The sequence below is a fragment of the Sus scrofa genome, chromosome 16, assembly GCF_054392235.1.
Source record: "Sus scrofa isolate SSC_HxYL_T2T_F1_AM1 chromosome 16, Sscrofa_HxYL_maternal_Yorkshire_Landrace_v2.0, whole genome shotgun sequence".
Lineage (NCBI taxonomy): Eukaryota > Metazoa > Chordata > Mammalia > Artiodactyla > Suidae > Sus > Sus scrofa.
In genome coordinates this window covers 45,947,568-45,963,433 of record NC_139398.1, presented here as the reverse complement: position 1 = coordinate 45,963,433, position 15,866 = coordinate 45,947,568, and the positions used below count along the sequence as shown (strand labels likewise).

The 15,866-nt window shown below is 40.3% G+C and overlaps 1 long non-coding RNA gene across 12 annotated transcripts in view; it reads left to right on the top strand.

The window, feature by feature from the left end:
* The first annotated feature begins 836 nt into the window (after positions 1–836).
* Positions 837–15,866, top strand: part of LOC146395551 (uncharacterized) — a 178,050-nt gene continuing 163,020 nt past the window's right edge. For 3 of the 12 annotated variants that reach the window (XR_014831317.1, XR_014831325.1, XR_014831323.1), the window contains exons 1-2: positions 837–962; positions 9,811–9,905. This is a non-coding gene — a long non-coding RNA (uncharacterized LOC146395551). Of the gene's footprint in view, positions 963–7,342; positions 7,431–9,014; positions 9,075–9,810; positions 9,906–15,866 lie in introns of all 12 variants that reach the window. The other 9 variants (XR_014831314.1, XR_014831321.1, XR_014831316.1 and 6 more) reach the window with 6 other exon arrangements.

Sequence of the window (15,866 nt, the reverse complement as noted above, 5' to 3'; positions counted from 1 at the left end):
AGGAAAAAATTTCTTTAACTGATAAAATCTCCTAAGAATTTTATAAAAATTTGAAACACATAGTGTTCAATTCATGGGCTTATCAACTTAGCATGCATCCAACTCCAGAATATACTTTTTTTCTTATTTGATTTTCATAAAATATTTCTGTAAAAAATATTTCTAGATATATACACACATTATATATTTAATTTTTTTTTTTTTGCTTGTTGTTAATGAGGTATAACTCATTGAAAAACCTTAGGCAGGGACAGCTTTTGAAAGTGACAGTGTGACTCTGTAATACCAAGACCTGCTATCAGTAACAGAGATGGAAGAGATAAATTCCTTAAGTTTTGAAATCATGATGCCACACTTTTGGGTCTGGCTGTCAGCCCTTGATACCCACCAGTTCCTGTTTGCTGACTAGAGAGGTACATATTGCCAAAGTGCATAGGCTCGTGCAATCCAGAACCCTACCTGGGCTCCTGTCTCCTCATTACTGGAGCCCAGAAGGTACGTTTGAAGTCTAGTCCTATCTTGGATCAGTTAGGACCTTAGCTCTCAGTAGTTCATCTCATCTGCAGGGAGAAGACAGAGGAGGATGTGGTGGCTACCTGGGCTCAGCTTGTAGGTCAATCAGTCAGCAAGCTAACAAATCTCTGCTAAGCATCTACTGTGTGTGCTGTGCGTATGGTGCTGCTAGAGGCAGTGGAGATACAGGGGTTAATCCAACAGCCCAGGTCTCCTCAGACACCCCAGGCTCAACCCTGGCCTCTGAGCAGGGGTCTCCCTCCTTCTGTGACCTCATCCCAGGTCACAGAGAGTTCCTAGCAGTTTCTCTCCCCCCGTCCCCCTTCATTCCAACTGGGTGTGTTACATCAGCCTAGAGTACAGCTTCAATATGAAGCTGAAGCAATGATGGCCCAGGATTATCAAATGTACAACAAATGCATCCTTGTGACCTAGGAGCTTGCCAAAATGTGAGTGTTTTTTAGATTTTGGAATCAGGAAAGGAGGAAGAAAAATGGGAGGCTGATTTACCATTTGTTTTGACAAAGAGAAAATTGAAATGAAGAAGTTCATCTAGGACCACTGTTTTTCTCATTTTCTTGAGTAAAAGTATATAACTCTTTGATGTGATAGAAAGAACACACAGATTGGGTTGTGCTCACTCTTTCCTTCAGCCCGTTTTTATGTTTCCATCCCCCTGCAGGGCCTTAGAAATATAACTGTCTGGATGGACCTAGAAATTATCATGCTAAGTGAATTTAGTCAAACAGTGAGACGTCAACGTCATATGCTATCACTTACATGTGGAATCTAAAAAAGGACACAATGAACTTCTTTGCAGAACAGATACTGACTCACAGACTTTGAAAAACTTATGGTTTCAAAAGGAAATAAGTTGGAGTGGGGGATGGGCTGGGGGTTTGGGATGGAAATTCTATAAAATTGGGTTGTGACAATGGTTGTACAACTATAAATGTAATAAAATTCATTGAGAAAAAAAGAGAAAGAAATATAACTGTCAACAAGACAGTCAAAATTATGACCTGCCTCTTGGCAAATGAATCTCATGGTTCTGAGATCTTTTGCCTTTCTTGGTCTCATGTCCACATCTCTACAATGGGCCTGAGACCAGAGGGTGGCCACCATTCTCTGGCTTTCTTCTAGCTCTTCCCCGCAGGACCTCTAAGAGCAGACAAATTCTTATTATGGAAACAGAGGTCCTGGTACCTTCCACCACTCAAGAAAGGGCTGGGAGGCTGCCCCTGGGGCCACTCTCCCCCATGAAGGTCTCCTGAGGATCAAGGGAGAGGCAATGGTCTTCCAACAGGAGTTCCACATTCAGCTCACTCCTCTGGCTCCTCTGCTGTGCCTGGCCTCCTGCCCCTCAGCACTGGGTGCTTTGTGCTGACTCTTGCATGGCTGTCAGTACAGTGACTACATTCTGCTGTGCTGTGCATGCTTCAGGTTTGGCAGCCAATTAAAAGTGATTTCTGAGACTAGATGAAAAGGGGAGGAAGGCGTCTGATGCAAATCATGGCAGGAGGAGCTCCTGGTGGTAGAGGAGTCCAGGCTTGCTGCAGAAGCTTGTTCCTCCCTTGGGCCCAATTATGGCTCCAGCAGGCCAGCCTGGCCAGCCATGCACATCCTGTGTCTTACGGCAGACAGCTGGCTGGGCACCTGAAAGATCCTGTCGTATCATCTTGGCCATGCAGAACTTACTTGTACCTGTAGGAAGTGTTTTTAGTTTCCCTGTACATCAACAGGGAGAAACCAAACTCCCAAATCCAGGATCTTTAAACTTTTTTACGCTCTTTGGCTGTCTGGTGAAGCCTATTGACCCTTTCTCAGAAGAAAATTTTTTAAATGCCAAAAATTAGGATTTCCCTTGTGGCCCAGCAGGTTAAAGATGTTGTCATTGCAGCGGCTCATGTTGCTGCCCTGGCCCGAGAACTTCCATATGACATGGGTGCAACCAAAAAAAAAAAAAAAAAAATCCCAAAAAAGAAAAAAATTGAAATACACATATAGGATTATAAAGGACATCAATTATATTGAAATTCAATTATCAAAATATTGAATTGTAATAAGACAATATACATGCTTCCTTATTAATATATTAAAAAACATGTTCTATAATTTTATAGTAGTGATGATATTTTGAGTCTCTCTCTGCAATAACTGTTTTATTTGATATGAAAGTAACAGTGATCTATTGAAGACAAAAATTCCAGGTCCTGCTAATACTACTGTGTTTGCTGCCTACTGAATTAGTTATCTATTGCTACAGAATGCAACTTAGCAATTTACAAATAGCAGATATCATTGCACTCAGTTTCTGAAGGTCAGGTATCCAGGAGGAGATTTTGGATGTTTCTACTCAGAGTCTCCCGTGTGACTGCAGTCAAGCTATGGGCTTCGGCTATATCATCTAAAGTCTGGAGAATCCACTTCCAGGATCACTCATGTGACTAGTTCTCAATGGCTCTTGGCTTGGTGCCTCAGTTCCTTGTCACCTGAACTGAAGTCAGGGCAGCTGGCTCCCCTCAGAGTAAGTGATGGAGAAAGAGCAAGCACCCAAGATGAAGCTGCAGTCTTTTATAACCTAATCTCAGAAGTGGCATGCTGTCACTTCTGTATCCTATTGATCACACAGACTGACCCTGACACATAGTGGAAGGAGACTGCACAGGAATGAGGTCAAGGAGGCCATGTGGACGCCTGCTTACCACACCAATGCTCAAAAGGAAGGACATGCTAAATTTAAATTAAAACTGAGTAAAAATAGAGATGTAAATTTTTCTCATCTGAGTTCCTACACCCTGAATTTTATGCACCTACTTTAAATTTAAGTTAGAGCTTAGTAAAAATAGAGAGATAAATTTTTCTCATCTGAGTTCCTACACCCTGAATTTTATGCACAGACTCCAAGTTAAAAACTGCTGATAGATTGAGAGCATCTTTGTTTCCACACAGTTTCTTAGTTTAAAGGAAATCAAACCATGGGATAATCAAAATCACAGACCACCCTCTAAAAAACAGAGCTTTAAGGGTCTGTGCGCAGGCCTGATAAGCTTTCCTTTTATTTGTGATTTGTTGAGCTCAAGGTTGCTGGTACTCTTGGCCTTGCACAGAGCTGGACACATGGGAGATGGCATATGTTCACTGGATTCAGAGATCTTACTGCTTAGTGCATTTGGGATCAAAATATGTTAAACTCAGGAGGAACTTTGGAGACCATCCAGTTGATTTTTACAGGGAGATTATTCTAGCCCTGCTCCTGCCTGAAGACTGTACATGTTCTGTCCCCTCCGCCTAGAATGCACTTCCTCCAGATATGGCTCCATCTCTCTTGCTGCATATCTTTATTCAAATGTCACCTCAGTGTGACCTCCAATGGCCACCTGTCTAGAGATAAGCAGCCTCTCAGATGGCTCCAGTGATGCTCATCCCCTAGTCTTCATGCCCTTGTATCACCCCCTGACTTTGAGTGTGGGCTGGGCCTAATGACTCATTTCTAAGGAATAGAATACAGGAAGGATAGGGTGCCACTTCCGCAATCAGGTCATACATCATCTGGGCTTCCTTGCTGAGCCTCTCTGGTCCTCTCACTGTCCACTCTGATGGAAGTCAGCTCCCTGTTTTGAGCTCTCTATGGAGAGGGTGATGTGGCAAGGCTACAAGGGAGACTTCTAGCCAATAAGGAGCTAAGGCCTTTAGTCCAGCAATCTGCAAGAAACCAAAACTTTGCCAATAACCATGTGATTGATCTTGGAAGTGACTCCTCCCCCATCCAAGCCCTGATGACTGCAGCCCCTGCCAACACTTCCATGACAGTCTTGAGAGCCTGAGCCAGAGGACACAGCCAAACTATGCCTGGATTCCTGAGCCATAGAAACTGTGATGATAAATGTTTTAAACCACTAATGTTGGTGTGATTTGTTATTCAGCAACTAGTAACATGCTATCAAAAATCATAACCTGTCCCACCTTGATACTTCCTACCTTTCACACCCACCACACATTTTTTTCTCCTTACTACTTTTCACTGGAAAATGTGTATGTGTATTATATATATATATATATATACATATATACATATACATACATATATATAGTTGTCTATCTCTCCCTTAGAATGTGAGTTTTATGAGGGTAGGTATTTTTGGCTAAAATGGTGCCTAGAACAGTGCTTGGCACAAATTTGGTTCTTAATAAATACCTGTTGAATGAGTGAAGGGGACCGAGAAGGGTCTTAGGATGGGGTATGCCTCGGTTAAGGTGGTATTTTAGAAAACAGCCCCTGGATATGTTAACTATATCCATACTACTTAATGCTTCTCCAACTTACAGTGACATTTCTCTCGATATCCCACCCACACCTCCAGCACTGTCTTTGATCTGGGCAAGCAAGGCCCCTTTCCTCACACATCAAGGGTCATCTTGTCTTGAAGTGTCCTTGTGTCAAATTTGTTAAGTTCCCTTCTGGTTCCTGGAACTGACCTAGGCCAACAGTGCTTCTGGCAGGTTGCCCCAAGCCCAGACTGGGTCCTAGGTAGCCCAAGTCTCAGTTCTCCTATACACTTTTTTTTTTTTTTTTTTTTGTCTTTTTGCTTTTTCTAGGGCCGCTCCCACGGCATATGGAGGTTCCCAGGTTAGGGGCCTAATGGGAGCCATAGCCACCGGCCTACGCCAGAGCCACAGCAATGCGGGATCCAAGCCGCGTCTGCAACCTACACCACAGCTCACGGCAACACCGGATCCTTAACCCACTGAGCAAGGCCAGGGATCAAACCCGCAACCTCATGGTTCCTAGTCGGATCCGTTAACCACTGTGCCACGACGGGAACTCCTTCTCCTCTATTCTTGAAGAGATCCTCCTGCATAATCTAGGGTGGCCCCGTTCTTCCCTCATTTAGAATCCTTATTAGAGTTAACCCCTGTCAGTGATCAGAATGTATCAGGAAAATAAAAATAATTAAAAAGCATGTTATAGATTAAAGGAGACCCCCAACATGAATTTTGGTTGAATCCTGGTTTTAAAAAATTAGTTATAAGGATATTTCAGGGACAATGGGGGAATTTGAATTTGGACTGGATATTAGATAATCTTAAGGAAATTATTCATTTCCTTAGGTATGGTGATATACTACAGTTATGTCCTCAATATTAGGAGATGAATGCTAAAGTATTTAGGAGTGAAATGTCATGATATTTGTAACTTACTTTTAAGTGGTTCAGAAAAAACAATTTTTAAAATTAAATATGTAAATATGTATACACACACAAATACACACGTGTATATACATATATAGTTAAACAGCTTCAGAAAAAAAAATGTTAACTATTAAATACTATTGGTGTTAACTATTAAATAACTACTGCTGAGTGTATATGTGCTTATCCTACTATCCTTTCTATTGCTACATGTGTTTGAAAATGTTCACAATCAAAAGTTTCTAAATGTTTAAACATATATTAATTTCAAATAGAAAACTGGGCTTCAGGGAGGTGATGATAACCCAGCTAGTCAGTGGCAGGTGAGAACCTAGAGGACCAGGCTGCCAGTCCAGTTTTCTTTCTGTCACATCCAGAACATCCTTCCTTAATTTTTTCCCAGCTCTGAAACAAAGGCTCCACCAAAGTGATGAGTCAGGAAAGCTGCAAAGGATATATCCCTCTGTCTCCGATTCAATGGGGTCAGGGATTTTTATCAATTTCAAACAGACCCGTAGTTGATCAGTTTTTCTGGAACCCATATGCTTGTCATCATGAAAGGCCTCTAAGTGATTTAAGCCACTTCCACAACAACAAAAGGATGTTGCTTTGGTTCTGTTATCCAAGTCTTTAAAAATATTAGAGATAAGCCTTCAACAGGAATGCAGTCCACATACTTACAGCCTCTGCCAAAAGCTGATTTTTTGCCTCTGCTACTTTTAACCTTTTTTTTTTTCCTCCTGATTTGTTCTTAACTCCCAGTCATTCAAGCCTTGATGTAGCATAGGTTCTTGTTCTAAACAGCATGGGTTCAAAACTCAGCTCTAACATGCATTAGTTGTGCAAACTTAACATGAATTTAGTATCTATGTGCCTCAGTTTCATCATTTGTAAAATAAACATAATGATAGTGTGGTAGACAGAATAATGGCCCCTCCCCCAAAGACATCCACACCTAATCCCCAGAACCTGTGAATATGCTACCTTACCTGGAAAATGGACTTTGTGTGGTTAAGGTCCTAGACCTCTTGGTGAAAGATTATCCTAGATTATCTTGCAGGCCCTATCCAATCACTAGAGTCCCTAAAATCAAAGAACATTTCCAAAGGGTGTCAAAGAGAAAGCAAAGAAATTATGCCAAAAAATGGGGGTTAAGTGGAAGTTTAAATCCTAGATGATGAAAATCTGCTTTCCTATTGCACTATCCCCTAAAGCCTTCTTTCTTCCACTTGGCTTTCAAAACTCAGGCAGCCAAGCTCACACCATTAAGGCAGTTCTTAACTATAAGCACAGAGCTAAGGATCACCAGACATTTGAAGAAAGTGTTTAATGTGAAAGAGAGAGAACAAACAATGTTGGGAGATAATTCTCTATGAATCTCTCATATTTTTGCATGTTTTTCAAGCAGAGGCACTGTGCTTTTGTTCCAGGCTATCTTTTCAAAGATATTTATATAGCAAATGGCCTTGAAAGATAAGAGATAGTGTCTCCCTCTGAGGTAAAGGGTAGGTTTGTTCACTGTCCAGTATATTATCTTATGTTGGAGCAAAAATTAGAAAGGATTTCTGTGCATTATAAAAGATTAGGGTTCTCAAGTTTGGGATTCCTCTCCCATAACACAACCTTCTGTGTGTAGGCATTACCCAGGCTTCTCTGTGTTGCCCTGTGAGAAATTATGCTCAAGAAACTGATGCAAATGCTGACACTATGGCTGCAGTATTTCTGTGAGTAATAAAGTCCTTTGTCTCTGACCCAGAAGTCACATGAATTCTGCCAGCATCCATGCAATTGTGGCAGGCTAACTTGTTAGCTTGCAAATGGCATAAGATCTTAGCCTTTTCACATTTCTTGACAAGAAACAAATAGAAAAAGACCAAGCCAACTTGGAAAAAATGGAAACTATGAAAAGATAAAGTTTTTTTTTGTAATTAACTTTAATATCCTCTGAGAGATTAAAAAAGTTATTATATCCAGGAGTTCCCATTGTGGCTCAGCAGTAACAAAACTGACTAGTTTCCATGAGGATGCAGGTTTGATCCCTGGTCCTGCTCAGTGGGTTAAGGATCCAGTGTTGCTGTGAGCTGCAGTGTAGGTTGCAAATGTGGCTCAGACCCCATTTTGCTGTGACTGTGGCAGCTCCAATTCAACCCCTAGCCTGAGAACTTCCATATGCTGCGGATAAGGTAAAAGACAAAAAGAAAATTATTGTATCCATGAAGCAGGAACAGGATGCCATAGAAACAGGATAATCCTAGAATAATGTGTGATTGGAGATGTGTAGAGATATGGGTATGTATGTGTGACTATAATGGTAGAAGTGTAAGATTCATTAGAAGAGTTGAAAAATAAAGTTGAGGAAAACAAGAAAGAAAGATAAGAAAATTAGAGTATCCATCCAAGAGCATCAACATCTCAAAAATGAGTTATGAAAGAGAATGGGAAAAAATTGAGGGAAAGAAATAAAGAGAATGATTTAAATAAACTTGGACATGAGTTTATAAATTGAAAGGCTCTGAATACAAAGTTCAGTGGATAAAGGTAGGTCCATATACCAGGTATATCACTACTAAATTTCACAACACTGGGGAAAAAGAAAAAAAAAAAAATCGCCAGCTTCCAGAGGAACAAAACAGTGCTCACATAAAACATCAACTATTATAATTATTTTAGCTCTCTAAAGCTCTTCACTGGAATCTAAAGGACAATAGAAAATTTCCCTTTAAAATTGTGAGAGATCTCTTATTCAGTCAAACTATCTATTTAGTGTGAGGGTAGAATAAAAACATTTTCATATATGTAAAGTCTCAAAAAAGAGAAGCAAAAGGAATTCCTAGGATCAGAGTGAAGAGAGATTCTCAAAATAACAGTAATGTACGAGGAGTAGAGAGCCACCAGGCCAGCACAATACATGCTAGGATGTTATATCTGGGAAATACTTCTTCAAAAAGTTGAGATTGATAGAATATCTGATATATTTGAAAATACTGAGAACATTTAAACAATTGGGGGAGTATTTGGAGCTGAATTAATGATAACTACATATAAAACTAAGCAAACGATAAAACATGACATTCACTAACTTCTAGGAAAACAAAAAATTAATGTGCGAAAGAGGAAAGGTACAAGTCCTCAACCTGGTTCAGTGATGAACAACAGTGTTTACTTAGTTGTAATCATGTAAACACTGATTATTAATATATTCAACATTAGATATAACGATTTTGAGAGAAAAAATGGGATAGGAAGAGGGCTTGTGGGAGGTGTGATAATGCTATAAAAAGTTATACCTTGATTTTTTTTTTTTTTAGTTTAGTAATTATGGAGAATGGAGAAGTAACAATATAAGCATGTTACTCAGAGATATGAAGGTAAATACCAAAAGAAAGATTTAAAATTGTTGAACGTGGTTGCCACCAGGGAGCTAGAATGGGCTGGGCCTGGAGAATGACTCTTGGTTTTAGCAATTAGTCTTGTGAATTATATAACATTATGTGCATGTACAACTTCCATAAGATAAATACTAAATAACAACAAAAACAACAAAAAAGACACATTGTGTTTTGGCCCCTCTCTGCTGCCATGGCTGTTAGGCAGGTATCATCAAAGGGCTGGTTACCTGCAGGGGATCTGAGAGATCCTTAAGAAGCTTACCCAGCAATCTCAGGGCAGCAGAACCTGCCGTGCTCCTTGTTCCTCTGAGAAGCCTCCTCAAAGAGGCGTTGTGGCCATGCATAAAGCATTCAGAACACTCACCTTCCAAGGGGGTCCCACCAGGAGGGAGGCAGGAGGAAGAACAAAGATAGACTTTGTATGAGTAGAGGGAACAAGTCACTGGCAGAAATTGCCCTGAGGTTGACTCCCTGTTACCAAGATTCTGGAAAAGAAAAGGTCAATCTATTTTTTCCCCCCTTAACTATTAAAAGCCAGGGTGCTACAGTCTGAATGTTTTCATCCCCTAAATTCAGATATTGAAACGTAACCCCCAAGGTGATGGTCTTAGGAAGGGGAACCATCAAGAAGTCATTAGGTCTTGAGGGCAGAACCCTCGTAAGTGGGATTAGTGCCCTTATAAAAGAAGCCAAACTGCTCCCTTGCCCTTTACAGCAAAAACAAGAACAATGAGCCATCTAGGAGGTCACCTCTCAACAGATACTGAATCTGCCAGCACACTGACTTTGGATTTCTCAGCTTCCAGAACTGTGAGTAATAAATGTTCATGGTTTATAAGCTATCAGATTTATGATATTTTTGTTATAGCAGCCTGAATGGACGAAGACATAGGGTGTTTACATAATCAGGAAAGAAAACAAAGTTATAAAGGTATCATAATATCTGTCACGGTATCTTGGCTTTCAATAATGTAAGTCGGTCGTCATGGTTCCACGATTCAGAAGGCTAGAAGAAGTTCTATTGGATGCTCAGCAAACAGAATGCCTTGTCCTAGATCCAAATGTGACTTCTGCCCACTGTCAGTATACAATGAGTAGGGAAGGAAAGATGAGAACAAAGCATTATAAAGCAGACTAGCTCAGCATTTCTAGTAACATGCACTACAGGAACTGAGGAACAAAAGACCTCATTCTTTCCTACATATTCAGAGAAGTCCTCATGTGTGAGGTAGACTTAGTGACAAATGCAAGGTTTCCATAGGCAAAAACAGTGGGAAAAGAATATCCCAGACAGAGAGAATAGCTTGAATAAAGACCCTGGGATTTGAAAAGACAAAGGTCACCTTGAATGCCAACTATGTGCCATTGTCAATATGAGTAACATGTAGTTCAGGTCCCCCTTCTATAAATACACCCAGGGTCACAGGTCAGTCTATGGCAGGGCCAAGAGTCAAACCCAGGTCTGTCTGATGCAAAATCTGGGCTTTCCCCACCATTCTGTGTTGCCTCTTATGCAGACATAAGAAAGTGCACAACTAGTTAGGAAGTAACTCTGGGTTCCCTCCAAGCCAGATTAGATACAACTCAAGTACACATTAGTTATTTTGAAGTTAATCCTAGGAAATTTGGTAAAAGAATGAGGAAATAAGACAGGAAGGGGAAGAAAACCAATAAATGGTTTATTATTTTAAAAGTTACCTCTGTAATTAACTGAAACTGAATCCCACTGGGAAATTCTGGAATCTAGCCTGCATCTAGAAGTGATCTCTCCACAAAGGGTGAGGGAGCTGGATAATAGATTTTCCAACCATTGATTGAAGGATGCTGGAGTATGGGGAGCATTTATTCCCAACTTACCATATAGGTGACAAAGAAGCTCTCTAGGCCACAGAAAGCCCCAGGCAAAGAAACATAGATACTGGAAATTGGACAGATACATGCCGAAGTGGTCAGGATGAGGGGACATCATGGGGAGGGGACCAACGGTGGCTGCCACAGAAGCACAAATTACAAGAAAGCTCCGCAAAGGCAGAGATGATGTCTGTTCTACTTACCACTTTTTATTCACTGGTACATAAGAGATGCTCAATAAATGTCTGTGGAAAAAAGGAAGGGAGGAAGAAAGGGAGGATAGAGGAGGAACAGGTACTGCACATCTCCAGGAGACTAGAGAAGAGGCCAGAAGGAAGAGCACAAAAGTCTTAAAAGACTTTATTCAGTATGCAGTGGAAAGCTTTTGGAAGTTTTGGAGGAGGAAAATGACATGATCAAAGCAGAATTTAAGGAAGATGAATCTGGCACTCTTCTGCTTAGAAAATGATTATTAATCTGAGTCAAAACACGCTTCATTTCTAGTAAGCATGGGGCAAAAGTAAAAGATTTACATTGCAGCAGAAGATTTTTTTTCTTTTTTCTATTTTATTTTTTTATTACTCAAGTGAATTTATCACATCTCTAGTTGTATAATGATCATAACAATCTGATTTCACAGGATTTCCATCCCACAGTCCAAGCACATCCCCCCACCCCCCAAACTGTTTCCTCCGGAGACCATAAGTTTTTCAATGTCTGTGAGGCAGCGTCTGTTCTGCAAAGAAGTTCAGTCTGTCCTTTTTTCAGATTCCACATGTCAGTGATAGCATTTGATGTTGGTGTCTCATTGTATGGCTGACTTTACTTAGCATGATAGTTTCTGTGTCCATCCATGTTGCAAAAAATGCTGGTATTTTGAGAGACCAATCTTATTTCTAGGAAATGCATGTTTAAGAACATAGAGAATAGATTTTTTTTTCTTCCCTGATTATAGCTTCTATTTAAAGAAAAAAAATGGAGTTCCCTTGTGGTTCAGTGGATTGAGGACCTGGTGTTGTCCCTGCTGTGGCTCAGGTTGCTGCTGTGGCACAGATTCAATCCCTGGCCCAGGAACTTCCACATGCCATGAATGCATCCAAAAAGAAAGAAAAGTTCATGTATGGTTGTAGTATACACTCTTCCTGACAGTTCCAGTATTTGCAGTCCTCGGAGAACTAAATTGGACTTTTTTTTTTTTTTTTGGTGTTGATGGAGAAATAAATCTGTATTTAATTATTTCTGTTGACTCTCAGCCTACTGACTTACCTTCATGTGTATTTATTTATATTTGTGATTTTATTTCTTGATTTTAATCTATTAGAGTTGAATGGGCCCTAAACTGGCAAGAGGGGAAGTTTTTCTCCAAAGAAAATCTGCTTTGGCTCATATCTAGAGGATACTGAGGATCCTCCTATGATCCCTCTTCCCCCCCTTGAGGATCTCAGATCAGTGGGATAATCTCACATTCTCCTTCTTGTGGTGGAGTCTTTTTTTTTTTAATATAATTTTTTTTATTTTCCCACTGTACAGCAAGGAGGTTAGGTTATCCTTACATGTATACATTACAATTACATTTTTTCCCCAGCCTTTCTTCTCTTGCAACATGAGTATCTAGACAAAGTTCTCAATGCTATTCAGCAGGATCTCCTTGTAAATCTATTCTAAGTTGTGTCTGATAAGCCCAAGCTCCCGATCCCTCCCACTCCCTCCCCCTCCCATCAGGCAGCCACAAGTCTCTTCTCCAAGTCCATGCTTTTCTTTTCTGAGGAGATGTTCATTTGTGCTGGATATTAGATTCCAGTTGTAAGTGATATCATATGGTATTTGTCTTTGTCTTTCTGGCTCATTTCACTCAGTATGAGATTCTCTAGTTCCATCCATGTTGCTGCAAATGGCATTATGTCATTCTTTTTTATGGCTGAGTAGTATTCTATTGTGTATATATACCACTTCTTCCTAATCCAATCATCTGTCGATGGACATTTGGGTTGTTTCCATGTCCTGGCTATTGTGAATAGTGCTGCAATGAACATGCGGTGCACGTGTCTCTTTTAAGTAGAGCTTTGTCCGGATAGATGCCCAAGAGTGGGATTGTGGGGTCATATGGAAGTTCTATGTATAGATTTCTAAGGTATCTCCAAACTGTTCTCCATAGTGGCTGTACCAGTTTACATTCCTACCAACAGTGCAGGAGGGTTCCCTTTTCTCCACAGCCCCTCCAGCACTTGTTATTTGTGGACTTATTAATCATGGCCATTCTGACTGGTGTGAGGTGGTATTTCATGGTAGTTTTGATTTGCTTTTCTCTTATGATCAGCGATGTTGAGCATTTTTTCATGTGTTTGTTGGCCATCTGTATATCTTCTTTGGAGAAATGTCTATTCAGGTCTTTTGCCCATTTTTCCATTGATTGATTGGCTTTTTTGCTGTTGGGTTGTATAAGTTGCTTATATATTCTAGAGATTAAGCCCTTGTCAGTTGCATCATTTGAAACTACTTTCTCCCATTCTGTAAGTTGTCTTTTTGTTTTCTTTTTGGTTTCCTTTGCTGTGCAAAAGCTTTTCAGTTTGATGAGGTCCCATGGGTTTATTTTTGCTCTAATTTCTATTGCTTTGGGAGACTGACCTGAGAAAATATTCATGACGTTGACGTCAGAGAGTGTTTTGCCTATGTTTTCTTCTAGGAGTTTGATGGTGTCCTGTCGTATATTTAAGTCTTTCAGCCATTTTGAGTTTATTTTTGTGCATGGTGTGAGGATGTGTTCTAGTTTCATTGCTTTGCATGCAGCTGTCCAGGTTTCCCCACAATGCTTGCTGAATAGACTTTCTTTTCCCATTTGATGTTCTTGCCTCCCTTGTCAAAGATTAATTGACCCTAGGTGTCAGGGTTTATTTCCGAATTCTCTATTCTGTTCCATTGGTCTGTCTGTCTGTTTTGGTACCAGTACCACACTGTTTTGATGACTGTGGCTTTGTAGTATTTCTTGAAGTCTGGGAGAGTTTTGCCTCCTGCTTGGTTTTTGTTTCTCAGGATTGCTTTGGTGATTCTGGGTCTTTTGTTGTTCCATATAAATGTTTGGATTGTTTGTTCTAGTTCTGTGAACAATGTCATGGGTAATTTGATAGGGATTGCATTGAATCTGTAGATTGCTTTGGGTAGTATGGCCATTTTTACAATATTGATTTTCCCAATCCAGGAACATGGAATATCTTTCCATTTCTTTACATCTTCTTTGATTTCTTTGATTAAAGTTTTATAGTTCTCAGCATATAGGTCCTTTACCTCCTTGGTCAGGTGTATTCCGAGGTATTTGATTTTGTGAGGTGCAATTTTAAAAGGTATCGTATTTTTGTATTCCTTTTCTAATATTTCATTGCTGGTATACAGAAATGCAACTGACTTCTGAATGTTAATCTTATATCCTGCTACTTTGCTGAATTTATTAATCAGTTCAAGTAGTTTTGGGGTTGAGTCCTTAGGGTTTTCTATGTATAGTATCATGTCATTGGCATACAGTGACAGTTTTATCTCTTCTCTTCCTATATGGATGCCTTTTATTTCTTTTGTTTGTCTAATTGCTGTGGCTAGGACTTCCAAAACTATGTTGAAGAGCAGTGGTGAGAGTGGGCATCCCTGTCTTGTTCCAGATTTGAGTGAGAAGGCTTTCAGTTTTTCCCCATTGAGTGTAGCAGAAGATTTTTAAGTTGCTTCATTGCTCATGAAGAGCACTTACTGAATATTACTAGCTTTCCAGGAGTATTTCTTTTTCTTTTTTTGTCTTTTTAGGGTTGCACCTGCAGCATATGGAGGTTCCCAGGCTAGGGGTCAAATTGGAGCTGCAGCTGCTGGCCTACACCACAGCCACATTAATGAGGGATTCCAGCTGCATCTGCAACCTACACCATAGCTCATAGCAACACTGGATCTTTAACCCACTGAGTGAGGCTGGAGATCAAACCTGCGTCCTCATGGATGCTAGTCAGATTAATTTCCACTGAGCCACAACGGAGACTCCTCCAGGAGTATTTCTTACTCTTGGTCTGAGGATGAAAAGAGGGACTTTTATCAAGAGACTGAGATTGTCAGGGCTCCCCTAGTGATAGCCAGCATCCACTACTGCCGAGACCATGGAGGAAGCAACAAAGAGCAGGCCCCAGATTATGTAAGGGTGTTCTCTGCCTTATCTCACAAATCACACTATTTCCCTTGAGTTGCAAAACTGGAAGAAGAGAACACAGATATTTCTGCAAATATCAGGGAGTAATGAATGGACTCTAAGAGGAACAGAATCTACAATATCAATCTATACTGACTATATTATATCATCTTCTAACAGGCAAAAAACTCAGGACCCCTGATGAAATGCAGTTCCCAAATCCCTTTCCCACCATTCAGAAATCCCCAAACTCTAAATAGTCATTTACTCTGATAAATTTGTGACAAACTCACTTGACATCAAAACTTGACCTTGCTGTAAATTGAGTCTTTTTTTTTTTTAATCCCACTTTAGGTGAATATTTATTCATTTTCCTCTAGAAAAATTTGCTACTCTGGATTCCAAAATACATTTGACTCCCAAAGATATCAGATAAGGGATTGTGGACCTGTATTTTAAACCAGATTCCTGGAGTTCCCACTGTGGCTCAGTGGGTTAAGAACCCGACAATGTTACTGTGAAGATGCAGGTTGGATCCCTGGCCTTGCTCAGTGGGATAAGTTTTCAGTGTTGCCACAAGCTGCAGCATAGGTCACAGATACAGCTTGGATCTGGTGTTGCCGTGGCTGTGGCATGGGCCTCAGCTGCAGCTCCAATTTGACACCTAGCCTGGGAATTTCCATGTGTCGCAGGTGTGGCTATAGAAGTAAATAAATAAAAGAATAGGGAATTCCTGTTGTGGCTCAATGGAAATGAACCTGACT